Consider the following 10168-nt stretch of genomic DNA (forward strand, 5'->3'; position numbering starts at 1 on the left):
TCTAAAACTAATTAAATGACTCAGGGTGAATTGAATTCAACTTGACCTACCTGAACATGATACCTGAAGCCTTTATCTGCAAGCCAGAGGGGAAGCTCCCAGAACTGGGAGGGGATCTAAGCCGAGGATCTGGGGTTCTTCCTGAGTGTGAAAATGAATGTTGTTTTTCCCTCCAGGCTGGTTCTAAGGAGTTAGCTCACACCTCCAAAAGGCATCTAGTGGTCTGTCTCTTCAGCTAGCTAACAATTTCATTTGGCGGGAGATAAAAACAACAACAACAAACCACTATTTATTTTCCTGTGTAACTGGAAAGGTGTACAGGATGATGGATTAATTGGCTCACTGATGTAGTCAAATATTTCTTGTTCAGAGGTGCAACTCACTCAAATATTATGTGCAGAGTGAGGTGATAAAAAAGCAGCAATAATACCACCTTTGTTTTAATATCAGTTAATTATTCTAAAATAATATTTTAGAGGAATTGTAAAATCCTAAAGCCTAGATATAAAAATTTCATATGTGGTTGACTACAGATAAGGTAAAATATATTTTACCTTACAGATACAAAATATCTTATCTTACAGATAAGAATATAAAAATATATTCTACTACTTATATTTACAAGCAAAAAAAAAACAGCACCACTAAAAAGTAGGCAAAGGACATGAACAGACACTTCTCAAAAGAAGACATTCATGCAGCCAACAAACATATGAAAAGAAACTCAACATCACTGGTCATTAGAGAATAGCTAATCAAAACCACAATGAGATACCATCTCATGCCATGTCATGGTGATTATTACAAAGTCAAGAAACAGCAGATGCTGGAAAAGTTGTGGAGAAATAGGAATGTTTTTATACTGCTGGTGGGAATGTAAATTAATTCAACCATTGTGGAAGATGGTGTGACAATTCCTCAAAGATCTAGAATCAGAAATACCATTTGACCCAACAATTCCACTACTGGATATAAACCATTATATTACAAAGATACATTCACGCATATGTTCATTGCAGCACTATTCACAATAGCAAAGACATGGAATCAACCTAAATGCCCATCAATGATAGACTGGATTAAAAAAAATGTGGTACATATACATCATAGAATACTATGCAGCCATAAAAAGGAACGAGATCATGTCCTTTGCAAGGACATGGATGAAGCTGGAAGCCATTATCCTCAGCAAACTAACACAGGAACAGAAAACCAAACACAACATGTTCTCACTTTGAAGTGGGAGCTGAACAATGAGAACACATGGACACAGGTAGGGGAACAACACACACTGGGGTCTGGCAGTGGGTAGGATGTCGGGGAGGGAGAACATTAGGAAAAATAGCTAATGCATGTGGGGCTTAATACCTAGGTGATGGGTTGATGGGTGCAGCAAACCCCCATGGCTCACGTTTACCTATGTGACAAACCTGCACTTTCTGCACATGTACCCCAGAACTTAAAATAAAAAAAATTATATATTATATATTCTACTGATTAATCAGAACAGTTTTGGGGAGAGGGTCTACATCTAGTTGAACAAATCCAGGAGAGGCTTGCTTTAATTGTTGCTTTGTAGAGAAAACAGAAAGAATGGCACGGTTAAGGGACTATCTTGGGTCCACAGAGTAAAAGGCGTAATTTGTACCATTAGACAGTGGACTATGCTGTTTTGAAAGCAAGGCTGACTCTATTTTTACTTACTGATATATGTTGGCTCTTGGCTTTCCCCTGTTTGATTTTTTTTTTTCAGTGGGTCTCACTTGGCCCATTCATTGAATCATTATTAATGTAATCTTTAAAGAACATTATTAGAAGTTGTTGACATTACCTGTCCAAGGGATTTGAGGTCAGGAAGAAATAACATTAAAAATCATACTTTAAAAGTTCTGTATAAAGTTAATCTGCAATTAAAATCAGAGATTCCAGATTAACCTCTGTTATAAAATGAAACAAATAAGATAAAGGAAATATGGTGGTGAATAAAGATAAATAATAAATGCTGATAAATAAAACATGATTCTTTTCATTACTTAGGTAGCTTGGGTTTCATGAGGAATGGGGAATGGCTCTGAAAATTTAAATTTTGGCATAGTTTGCTATTAGACCATGGGAACATTTTAGCTTTCATTCTCTATGCAAATAATGTCAATACTATACTTTGGGCATTCATGGGAAAAGAGACAAGATTAATTTTAACAAATACTTTAAAATCTCTTTTTATCTTTTGTTCAGAGTGAAGAATCACAAAGCAACTTTAGGATGTGGTTAAAAAATAACATAATGAGCAATGTTGTCTCTTTCAAAATCTAGAACATTGGATGGGAACTAAGTTTCCCCTTTAGCTCACCAGATTCTGGGTTTACACTTTTATATACAAAGAAAGAGTAGAACACAACTGGTTAGATACAAAAAGTGGAGGAAATTACGGAAGCCTAGAAACCCAGATATGATAATGAGTCAAGAAAAACACCTGGCATCGTTTTCTTTATAGGACTCACCTTTTTCTTTTCTCACAATCTAAATCTTGAAGTAAATAAGATGGTTTAATTTAGTGCCTGAAATAGAACCACACATGGTTCATCACTCAATTACAACAGATAGATAGTGTAAGGGAAAAATCTTTTTGCTTGAATAGTTTTAGCATATTACAAGAAATAAACATGAAATGAGATTCCGTTATGCATTTTTGGCAGGGATAGCTTGGGAATTATGTGTTGTCAATTGCATCATATCAAAGGCAAATGATGTAAGCCTGTCCCATTGCTGGTGATATTAATGTTGATTGCTTCGTTAACATAGTGTCTCCTAGGTATCTCCATTTTAAAGCCATTCTTTTTCCTCTGTGGGGAGGAAGCACAGAACTAATACGATATCAGAGATACACTACAAAATACCTGTTAATAATCATAAAAGGAGGACTGAGAAACTATTCTATATTGAAGGAGATTAAAGAAATGACAACTGAATGCAAGATGTAATCTGGTATTTTCTTTTGCTATAAAATACATTATTGGTATATTTGGAGAAATCTAAATAAGTTAGTAAATTGTAAGTAGTATTTTATCAATACTATGTTTCTGATTTTGAAAATTAGGGTGTGGCTATATAAAAACGTCTTTGAATTTAGGAAACACACACTGAAGTATTTTGGGGTAAAGGAGAATTATGTCTGTGATTTATTCTCAAATGGATATATAAAGCAATTTAGGTAGAATGTTAATATTTAGAGAATCCGAGTGAAGTGTATGTTAACACACTCTTCAGCAATTTATAAGGCCAAAGAAAAGACCCAGTTCTGACAGCTGGTTCTTGTTTTGATTTCTTGTCTAATCCTGGGAAAAATACTTAGATCCTGTTCTTTAACTATCACTGTCACCATTTTTCACTTTGTTCTGTTCCCATTTGTAGTGAATTTATATTCAGACTTTGAAATTCAGTTTCTTTATAGCCTTAGTGAATTCGTTTTTACTAGGAATAAACCTTGCTGAAAGACTGTCTTTTCCAGCCTCTGATGGTCATATAGTCATATAACCAGTGAACTGTAAGTGCAATGTGATGTGAGACTCTAGGAAGGCTGTTCAAACGGAGCAACTCATCTGAGACGGGTACATTTAGTTCTTTGTCTCTTTCTCATTCCTCTTGTCTGCAGTGTAGGTACGAATGATGCCATGTATTAAAACTTAAAGATGGAAGCTTGTGTTCAGATAGTGGAGCTGAAGGACAGAAAGAGGCCTGGACTACTGATGAATGAAGTCACTATACCAACCCTGGACTGCCTGATTCTGTACTTCTTTTATATAAGAGAGAAATAAACTTTTTCTCATGCAAGCCATTTTGATTTTGGATTTTCTGTTAAACCTATTCTTAACCCATTGACCACATTACTCTGAGAGTCTTAATATAGTAAGATAGTTTCTCCAGCCATCTCCTACATTTAGGTATCAAATGTATATTAATTGTATTTTCACAGTCTTTCAAGTTTCAAATGCTTTATGGAATGACCATGATCGAAGACCAAGCTATTCTTCTTTGGTTTGAAAGAGGAAAGTTGAGTCAAAAGTTTTGCTTTACTTTTAGGGTCTTCCCAAATAGGTAGAGATGGAGGATCCAGTGGTGTGGTGATGACAGGTTTCTTCAGAGCATACATATGTTTCTCCCCTTCTTCCAAGACTTTAGGATTTTGCTAGGTCTATAAAGGGAAGGCTTCTAATAATTGGAGGAGGCTGACAATGTCAGGACATGCTTATTCATAAGAGAAATTTATAGCAGAAAATCAGCATCTAGTATAGACTCTCCAAAGACAGGACTGTCAGCATCTCACTTTCATGCTTGAGATCTCCATTGGCTCTCTGTTACATCAAAACTTCCTTTAGGACTTTAAAGCCTCCCAGATGTTTTTTCATGACTTTTACTTCGCCAATTATTTCTCCCATTTCTTATTAAGTAGTCCTCATTGTTGTACACCAGTTACATCATATCAATTCTCATCTCTATACTTTTCTTACTCTGCCTAACCTAAATATTACTTGGGATTCAGTTCAAGTTTTACCCTTTTCTTAAATCACCCTCTCATTACTCAAGTGCTCATTGATTTCTCTGACTACAAGCTAGAGTCAACAGCAAACAGCTTGGTAATTAATCATCACTGTATGTTTTACATCACAGCCATCTCCTTGAGCAAGATTAAGACTTCTTTGAGGTTCATCCTCAGTATATCTCATAGATGTCTCTTACATGCTTTTGTGTATATGGCATTCTGTAGCTATGCTGCTTTATCGAATTTCAATCCACCTAAATGAAGCAAGTAAAAGCTATTTTTTTAATTTTAGGTTTTTAATTATTATGGGCACATACTAGGTGTATGTATGTATGGGGTACATATGATTTTTGATGTAGGCATTCAATATGTAATCATGATATCGGATAATTGGGTGTCTACCACCTCTAGCATTTATTTATTTGAGGAACATTTCAATCTCATCACCTTAGTTACTTTAAAATATGCAATAAATTATTGTTGACTATAGTTAGTTACCCTGTTGCATGATCAAATACTAGATCTTATTCATTCTAACTATATTTTTGCACCCATTAACTATTCCCATTCATCCCCACTCTCCCTCATCCCGCTACCAAGAACCCTCATGGGCTAAACCTCACTTTGAACCTGGCCTGCCCTGCAGCAGTGTGATCATAGCTTACTGCAGCCTTGAACTCCTGGGCTCAAGTGATCCTCTTGACTCAGCCTCTCAAGTATCCGAGACTGCAAGTGCAGGCCACCAAACCTGGCTAATTTTTTATTTTTATTTTTTGTAGAGACAAGGTCTTGCTATGTTGCCCAGGCTGTTCTTGAACTCCTGGTCTCAAGTGATCCTCCCACCTTGGGCTCTCAAAGTTCTGGATTATAGACATGAGCCACTGCATCCAGCCTATTTTCTTTTTAAACAATCATTTAATAGGAAGGAAAACTGTGAGGTCAAAATAAGTAAAATGGGTAACAGAAAATAAGTTAGAAGATAAAGATTAGAACCCAAATCTTCTTTTTTCCCAGATATTTCTCTTCCTGTTAAGCAACACAAGTTAGAATGTAAGCTCAATGAGGGCACAGTCTTTAGGTTTGCTGTTGTTGTTGTTTTGTTGATATATCTCCAGTATCTAGAAGAGTGCATGGCACCTACTAGGTCTTCAATACATATTTATTGAATAACTAAATGAGGACTTTTGAGGCTAGAGAATAAAATTTTCCCTTTATTATAAAAGACCATAGATGTATAAGCTGATTTTCCCATATATTCAAGAAAGTGTCTTACAGTTAGATAGGAGGAATAAGTTCTAGTGTACCATGGCAAACTATAGTTAACAACAGCATGTACATTAATAATTCATCATTATTGATAGATGGTGGAACTCCTAGATGGAAATATTTACAGGGGTAGGAATTCAGTGCTTTCTTTTTTCTTATTTTTTTCTTATTTTATTTTATTTATTTCTTTATTTTTTGAGATGGAGTCTCCCTCTATTGCCTAGGCTGGAGTGCAGTGGTGCAATCTTGGCTCACTGCATCCTCCACCTCCTGGTTTCAAGTGATTCTCCTTTCTCAGTCTCCCGAGTAGCTGGGACTACAGGCGCGCACCACCACGCCCGGGTAGTTTTTTTTTTGTATTTTTAGTAGAGATGGGGTTTCACCATATTGGCCAGGCTGATCTCGAACTCCTGACCTTGTGATCTACTTGCCTTGGCCTTCCAAAGTGCTAGGATTACAGGCGTGAGCCTTGGCCTCCCAAAGTGCTAGGATTACAGGCGTGAGCCACTGTGCCAGGCTTTGGGCATTTTTTTTTTTTTTTTTTTTTAAAGATATCACATGCAGCTGGAATGTACCAATTAGTGCTGTGGAAACTGACTTGAAACTAACTGGAAATCCCCTCAAATGTTCCAACTTAAAGTTGTACAAGCCTATTTTACCAGAGGGTTTATGAATGAACTATATAATTTTGCAGCTCATAAATAATGTATAGTAATGACACCTTCCCATCTGCTACTTACTTACACAGGTAGAAGCAGCAGACACATGAAGAAAGATCTGAAGAATATTTTGATCCTTTGGAGGAACCACATCAAACATTTGAGGCAACCAAGGGTGTAAACATTCTGTAATAGAGGTCATATTATGGAATGGTTAAGGGGTTAATAGGGACTGAAGACGTTCTGTGGGTTGAGGAGAGGGAAACAAAAGACATCTTTCCTAATACCATTGAAACTTCAGGAGGGCAACTTGTGTTCCCCGAGAAAACCATATCAGTCAGGAATGACAACTGTAACACACTGTGGCCTCTGGGTCTGATATTGCTTTTAAATAATGATCCATGAGAATGTATTCATTTTCAACTATTCTGTGCATTTTGTACATGTAGATTCTAGGCCCAGAATTATGTAGATAATGGGATTGGCCCATTACTTAAGGTGTAAGAGTGGGAGGTAGAAAAACCTCACCCTAACACCCACTCTAGCTGTGCATGCAATTTCAGTCCAGTAGGGAAAGGAGAAGCCATCTTAGGGCTCCATCAAACCCACTTGGCCATGGATAGGTGAGGGAAAAGAAGCCTGGGAAAACCATGGGAAAGAAAAGGGTATTCAGTGAAGAAAAGGGTCCTTTTCTCTCCTTTCCAAAGCTCCATGGGGACTCCATTTTCTCCCAGATGGTCACATTTTTACAGGCCTCCACCTTCCTGTCAATTAGCCTTCCGGTCTCCTGCCCTTCCATCCTTCGGTTAGCCTGGACCCTGGTAGTGCTTGAGCTACCTGAAGGAGGTGGGTGTCCTTTTCTATGCTTCCTTCTCTCCCCTGATTCATTTTCTTAGCAGACTGACCAAAGAGAGGTCCTTGAAACCCACTAGCCCCACAAAGTCCTGAAGTGACCTTATTCTGTGTGATTAGCTCACCCCAAATGAGTTGTTCTTTAGGGGTGAACTAAAGAAAATGGGAGATTTTTGCCAGTGTCAGAAATAAATTTTGATGTTGAATTTAAATATGCTACAATAAATAAAGAAATGTGATTAAAACCAACAGTTCCTGGCACATATGTATACCTTACCATAAATACTGATCTGAAATTCATAAGCATCTTCTAGCCTATACAGATCCCATTTTTACCAATAAAGCAAAAGGCAAAAGAGAAAGAGAAAGAAACAGAGAGAGAGAGAGAGACAGAGAGACAGAGAGACAGAGAGACAGAGAGACAGGGATGGAGAGAGAGAAAGGAAGAGAGAAACACACTATGGGCATGGGGGAGGGAGTGGGAGCAGAAAGGAAAATCAAAGAATCAAACTCAGCCCTGGGAATGTGGGCTTAAGATGTGTAACGTACTTTCCTCTGCGCTCCACCATAGTTTTCTGCCCTAAGGTGATAGTTTTCAAGCTTTAGGATGCTTTAATGGGAGTATGAATTTAATACAATTTCTAAGCCTCCACCTTCAGAAATACTGATTCGGTTCATTCTGTAAATCAGGAGTACAGTCTAGGGATTTTCATTTTACTAAACTTCAGAAAATTCAGATTCAGGTGGTCCTATGAAACTTTGTAGGGGGTGGTATGTGTGTATAAAATTTCCTTTCAAATAAATGCGCCCATACTAGAAATTCAGGGTTGATTACTTGGACAAAGAAAAAATAAAGCATGTATAAGTCATGGAAGGAAATTGAAAATATTTTTTATTTGTGTGCTGCCATGATATCTAATAATCTAATAGGGAAGATGTACCATAGTTATTTTTCTATTGTGCTTTTTCAACTGATAACATGTGATTTGATGAGGTTTACCATCATCTGAGCTCACATAAAAGGCAGTCTAGAATTTCTCACTAAACTTTCCAGAAGTGGGGCTAATCAGATAGCAAACTATATCAGGAGAAAACACAGCATGATGAGAATGATAAACCCATTTGACCATGAGGGGCTCTGGGGTCTGGTTTTGGTGTTTCTTTGGGTAAACCTCTGAAGCTCTTTGGGCATCATGATTCTTACCTCTAAAATGAAGAGTGTGGGAAAGATGGCCTTTTGGTTCACTTCTAGAGCTGAATTCTCAGAAAGACTTTGTGGTTACCTTTTCGAGTAATTCATTGCTTTCAGAAACTGGATAAAAGTCAGGTAGTCCTTGAGTATCCAGTTATTAAGGCATAAAATACTAACAACAATTTTATTCAGCACCTTTTATGTACCAGGATCTCTGCTTTATGCTTCATATGCATTTGCCCCAATCCTTCCCTGAATTCAGTTTGATTTCTCTACTATCATTTTATGTATTAGGAAAATATGATTTGGGGAAGACAGGCAGTGCAATGTAAGGTTTAAGAAGAAGAGTTCTAGAGCCTTTAGACGTGGACCCAAATCCTGACTCCACCACTCAATAACTATATGACTCAGTATATAAAAGTTATTGAACCATCTCCATGACATAGGTTTCTCATTTGTAAAATGAGCATTGTAACTGTTTTTCCCTCATGGGGTTGCTATATATGGTACATGTTATGCAAGTGTTTGCTCTGACAGTTATTAAATATTTTGTTAGAGCTGAGATTTGAATCCAAGTCTGTTTGAATATGAAACCTATGCTAGTTCTTAGCCCAGTGATTGAAACCACATTGCTGAGCCAGTGTTTGAGTCCAAATAAAGATTCAGTGAGTCAAGATGCATCATTTAGACTCAAAAATGAATGTCAAAAGTAACTGGCAAGGAAGGATACAACATGTTCCCAAACTGGGACCAATTAAGATTTTAAGCCATTATATTTCACATAAACCTTCTGGAAACTTTGAATTAAATCCATGATTCAAATAAAGTTATGAGATTAAACATAACATCCATATTGTAAGAAAATTCACATACACACACACACACAAAATAACACACACTGTTTATTTGTCACCCTCAATATGCTTGTAGGGTTGGAGGAAAACTTTCTACTTTAAAGATAAGAGAACCATGGCACAGAGCAGTGAAATTATTTACTGAACATTGCATTAAGTGCTCTCATAGACTTTACAGTCCAGAGGACTCTTAAATGGACAGAGAAATGTAATAAAGAATTATAATGTTATGATAAGGTCTTCAGTTACCCATCCATTTATTCTTTCTTTATTTATCTGACACCAATTTTCCTGTGTTCTAACCTAGATCCTTCCCTTTACTAAGAAGCTTCATTTTATTAATTATCTGCACATTAGTTAGAATCAATCCTTCCATATTCCCCACTCATTAAATGCTTGTCACTTGTCATTTTAAATGTATTGTCTTATTTTTATTTTGCAGGTTTGAGGAAGTTCAACTTTCTTCCATAAATAAATCTAATATAGTTGTAGAGTACAGAGAACCAATCTTGTCTCTGAATAATATTCTGAATCTGTAGATTGATAGATCAATCTACCAACTGATCTATCTATCAATTATCTGGTACATTGTCTGGTAGGTGATAAACACCTAGTTGTTGAACGGATATGGGAGCAACTTTTTCCTTCACTTGCTCCAGCAATCCCGTTGATGAATGGTAACTCACTTCATCTTCCAGCAGAGGGCAGTAGAATACACTCTGTAGCACCAAGGCTTTGGGAAATACTGGTGCTATTTTGAAAGTACTGTATTCAGATATGTTTGAAGATAGAGAATAAGGTGACG

This window comes from Rhinopithecus roxellana, chromosome 4 (assembly GCF_007565055.1).
Source record: "Rhinopithecus roxellana isolate Shanxi Qingling chromosome 4, ASM756505v1, whole genome shotgun sequence".
NCBI classification, from domain to species: Eukaryota; Metazoa; Chordata; class Mammalia; order Primates; family Cercopithecidae; genus Rhinopithecus; species Rhinopithecus roxellana.